This window comes from Schistocerca americana, chromosome 6 (genome assembly GCF_021461395.2).
Source record: "Schistocerca americana isolate TAMUIC-IGC-003095 chromosome 6, iqSchAmer2.1, whole genome shotgun sequence".
Lineage (NCBI taxonomy): Eukaryota > Metazoa > Arthropoda > Insecta > Orthoptera > Acrididae > Schistocerca > Schistocerca americana.
In genome coordinates, this window is record NC_060124.1 from 289114580 (window position 1) to 289119579 (window position 5000).

General features: G+C 54.2%; 1 non-coding gene across 1 annotated transcript in view; it reads right to left on the bottom strand.

Moving 5' to 3' along the window:
• LOC124620989 overlaps window positions 1-805 on the bottom strand; it is a 1910-nt gene extending 1105 nt beyond the window's left edge. The window contains exon 1 of the ribosomal RNA XR_006980484.1: window positions 1-805. This exon is cut by the window's left edge and continues 1105 nt beyond it. This is a non-coding gene — a ribosomal RNA (small subunit ribosomal RNA).
• Between the last annotated feature and the right edge of the window lie 4195 nt (window positions 806-5000).

Below are 5000 nucleotides of genomic sequence, written 5' to 3' on the forward strand. Positions count from 1 at the left end.
CCCTGGTAGGATTGCAACGGGGTCCGCCTCGGGACGCACGAGCACGCACGAGGCGCGTCGCACGCCTTCAGCTCGCCCCACCGGCAGGACGTCCCACGATACATGCCAGTTAAACACCGACGGGCGGTGAACCAACAGCGTGGGACACAAATCCAACTACGAGCTTTTTAACCGCAACAACTTTAATATACGCTATTGGAGCTGGAATTACCGCGGCTGCTGGCACCAGACTTGCCCTCCAATAGATACTCGTTAAAGGATTTAAAGTGTACTCATTCCGATTACGGGGCCTCGGATGAGTCCCGTATCGTTATTTTTCGTCACTACCTCCCCGTGCCGGGAGTGGGTAATTTGCGCGCCTGCTGCCTTCCTTGGATGTGGTAGCCGTTTCTCAGGCTCCCTCTCCGGAATCGAACCCTGATTCCCCGTTACCCGTTACAACCATGGTAGGCGCAGAACCTACCATCGACAGTTGATAAGGCAGACATTTGAAAGATGCGTCGCCGGTACGAGGACCGTGCGATCAGCCCAAAGTTATTCAGAGTCACCAAGGCAAACGGACCGGACGAGCCGACCGATTGGTTTTGATCTAATAAAAGCGTCCCTTCCATCTCTGGTCGGGACTCTGTTTGCATGTATTAGCTCTAGAATTACCACAGTTATCCAAGTAACGTGGGTACGATCTAAGGAACCATAACTGATTTAATGAGCCATTCGCGGTTTCACCTTAATGCGGCTTGTACTGAGACATGCATGGCTTAATCTTTGAGACAAGCATATGACTACTGGCAGGATCAACCAGGGAGCTGCGTCAACTAGAGCTGAGCAGCCGGCCGCCCGGGAGTGTGTCCCGGGGGCCCGCGCGAACACGCAAGCGTCCGCTCAATTATTCTGCAAACAGGAGGAGGCTGAGCTCCCCTGCACAATACACCTCGAAACCCTCTCAGGTCCCGGCGGCGCGCAGCGCCGTCCTAAGTACTTGGTCGGGTTCGAGAGAGGCGCAATCGCCCGGAGTTTGGCGAGTAGACGCTTTAGGTGCGACCACCCGTGCTCCCAACTGAGCTTGCCGCTGCCGACAGAGGCCCGGGAGCGTGCTGTCGTGGCATTGCCGGCGGGAGACAACACGCGCCACCTACGGTGGCCGGCAGCTCCAACGCCAGCGCCACAGAAGGACAAAAGCCCCACTTGGGTGCCGAAGCGAACTCTCCCAGCACAGCGCACGCGCCAACACGTCCGCACAGCTGCGATACAAACCACCTGCGAGAACCGCAGAGGCGACCGAGCAGCAGACGGCGTCGCGGCGCCGAGCGCCGGGCGGCGGCGCATCCTCAGCGCACACAGTCCTCAATCGGACCAGCACACTGCAGATGTCCACCGCGCTTCGCACCGGGCCCGCGAGGACCTACTTTGGCCGCACGGCGCCGCGTGCAGGGTGCGCCGGCGCGCAGCTGCGCCGCCTGCCGCCTCCGTCGGCCGGCGCGCCTGCCACTGGCCGCCCCCACCAGCCGGCTGTAGCGCGTGCGCCCACGCACCGCGCGGCCAGCACGCCGGGAGGCCCCCCCTCACCGGCCGGGGACGGTCCCACCCAGCCACCGCCGCGTATCGCTTCACACCCACATGCCATTCACGTTCGTGGGCATGGTGGGTATCGCTGAAACAACCGGTTGGTAGCTCAACCGATCGTCGCCATCACTGATTCACCTCTAGCGAGAACAACCGCACCACAACGGTTTACCAGTTGTTCATTTGCGTAACGTCACCAGCAAACGTAGACGTCCATCGCCATTTGCAAATTCAACGATTGTTGCATGCCTGTGTCAGGTGTCACGACACACTATGTCTGCCCACATACACGCAACAACATGTGCACGCTTCGCGAACACGTGGAAGGTGGCCCCCGTACGTATGCGATGTCCATTGCGCGAACGACTGTCAACCGGCCTCTGTCGCATGTCGCAGATGTGGAACGCAGTGCACCATGCTATCACGGTGTGTGAGAAGAGACGACTACGTCTGACAACACGCGCCACTACATCAACAGACGGCTCATGCTGATCGCCATCCACGGCATACCATACTGCAATCCAGCTCTTATAGGGAGACGACACGTAGCTGAGTGCACAATATTTGGACCGTATGGTTCGCCGTTGTTGGCGCAGTCGTGGTACGGTCACACATGTACCACGATGTATCATTCAGTACATGAGGACCAATGTGCAGTACAGTGTGTCATTTGGACGTACAACATCAGCGGACAGTTGACACAAGCCGTACCACAACGTAGGCTGTGCTTCGCCATGCGAATGCCAATGAACAACTGCGAAGGGCATTGAGCATGTACGTCCTGCTGCCATCCGCATTACAGTGTATAGCTGCAAGGTGTTTAACATGAAGCGATACTCTGGGGACCGGGCAGTGCGAGTGGCAAACTATATTGCGGGGGTTGCAGTTAGGCAACACTACACTAATTTAACGCGTCGTATGACAATTACAGAGCGGGTTAAGGCCCAACGTGTGTTGGGTTAAGGCCCAACGTGTGTTGGGTTAAGGCCCAACGTGTGTTGGGTTAAGGCCCAACGTGTGTTGGGTTAAGGCCCAACGTGTGTTGGGTTAAGGCCCAACGTGTGTTGGGTTAAGGCCCAACGTGTGTTGGGTTAAGGCCCAACGTGTGTTGGGTTAAGGCCCAACGTGTGTTGGGTTAAGGCGCAACATAGGTTAGGTTAAGGCGCAACATAGGTTAGGTTAAGGCGCAACATAGGTTAGGTTAAGGCGCAACATAGGTTAGGTTAAGGCGCAACATGGGTTAGGTTAAGGCGCAACATGGGTTAGGTTAAGGCGCAACATGGGTTAGGTTAAGGCGCAACATGGGTTAGGTTAAGGTACAATATGGGTTAGGTTAAGGTACAATATGGGTTAGGTTAAGGTACAATATGGGTTAGGTTAAGGTACAATATGGGTTAGGTTAAGGTACAATATGGGTTAGGTTAAGGTACAATATGGGTTAGGTTAAGGTACAATATGGGTTAGGTTAAGGTACAATATGGGTTAGGTTAAGGTACAATATGGGTTAGGTTAAGGCGCAACATAGGTTAGGTTAAGGCGCAACATAGGTTAGGTTAAGGCGCAACATAGGTTAGGTTAAGGCGCAACACGGGTTAGGTTAAGGCGCAACACGGGTTAGGTTAAGGCGCAACACGGGTTAGGTTAAGGCGCAACACGGGTTAGGTTAAGGCGCAACACGGGTTAGGTTAAGGCGCAACACGGGTTAGGTTAAGGCGCAACACGGGTTAGGTTCAGGCACAATACGGGTTAGGTTAAGGCACAATACGGGTTAGGTTAAGGCACAATACGGGTTAGGTTAAGGCACAATACGGGTTAGGTTAAGGCACAATACGGGTTAGGTTAAGGCACAATACGGGTTAGGTTAAGGCACAATACGGGTTAGGTTAAGGCACAATACGGGTTAGGTTAAGGCACAATACGGGTTAGGTTAAGGCACAATACGGGTTAGGTTAAGGCACAATACGGGTTAGGTTAAGGCACAATACGGGTTAGGTTAAGGTACACATTGTTGTAAGGAAAGGTGTTTTGGGGGGGGGGGGCCGGTTTGTTGATTGTGATTATCGTAAGTAAATGACTGCGGCATCATCTGATTTGCCATGTCAGGGTGCACCTTTGGCTCATGACAGGCGGCGCTCTGATTCCATGCTTGTGGCAGACCTGTGTCTTTCATTCCTGCCATTGTTTGTGTGCTGTGACAGGAGGCAGTATTGTGATGTTGGGTGTACCCCTGTGTAGGACATGTGTGGGTGTTGGTGGCTTAGCTGAGCAATGGTGGTTGTCGGAAGGGTGGGATATTCTGTTTTGTGAGTGGACCTCCCGGTCTGGTTATGATAGTGTGGATTGTCTAATGTGGCGGAGAGGATGCACTGGGTGTTGTTCCATGCTGGTGCTTACATATTGTCTCTGTGCCTGTTACAGGCAGAGAGTAGTGCGTGATAAGAGTGTCTGGCTGACGTGTGGTTGTGATTGTGAGCAGAGTCTTTCAGCATGTATACGGACAGTTGTATACATTATCTGTATTTTGATGGCTCTATCTATTACTAATCAGCGCCGTGTATACGTTTCATCCGGTTCCAGTCGAAACTGTTGTATCTCTGTACATTAGTGACACGGCGAGGCCGCCACGTAGTTACTCGTCTCGGCAGCTTCCACCGGTGTATGGCAAATGATTATAAGGAATCAGTCTAGTCGTCAATACCGATAGTGTGACGTCACATGTCTGGGGTGGGGGACGCTGCGCCCTTCCGGTGGGTCATGGCCTAGGAAGACTCTTCCCACGCAGGGGGGGGCTTGGACTGTCATTGACTCTTCCGAGTAATATACTTGCCGTACGTTTTTGCGACTGCGAGTGCAACGCTCACCGGTACCGACATGGATGGAGCGCCTCCTAGCTGCCGCTGAGCATCTGCATTCGTACAGAGAGCAACGCGATCGCGTCTGTAGCTCGTACGTGGTACAGCTCGCAGCTCATGTATATGGACAGCGGGAATGTCGCATATTGGACATAACTCTTCATGAAACGCACGTTATAGGGGTGGATTGCACATTGCGAGTGCGAGCAAAGTCCGCCGTTCATCCGCTGGAGTTGCGAGTTGGGCGGTTGGGGTGGGGCACGAACGGGTGCAGGTGGAGTGATTGCCGGTCCACGACTTCGTGCGGCAGAGGCGCTGGCGTTGGGGTGCTGTTGTCGACAGAGGATGCAGGCTTTGTGGGTGGGGTCGAAAGAAGGGCACTGTGGGCCCATGGCTGTCTTAGTCGGCTTGGCGTCTCATAGATGACGGTATCGTCGTTGCAGGAGGTCATGTTGCGGGGGACCTACAGATGGCGGTATGTTTTGCGGTGCGCTCGACATGGCGGACGTAGTGTTGTCCGATTCGCATAGATGGAGGTATTGCATGTGGTTTCGCCGTATTTTCATAGATGGCGATACTGTTTTG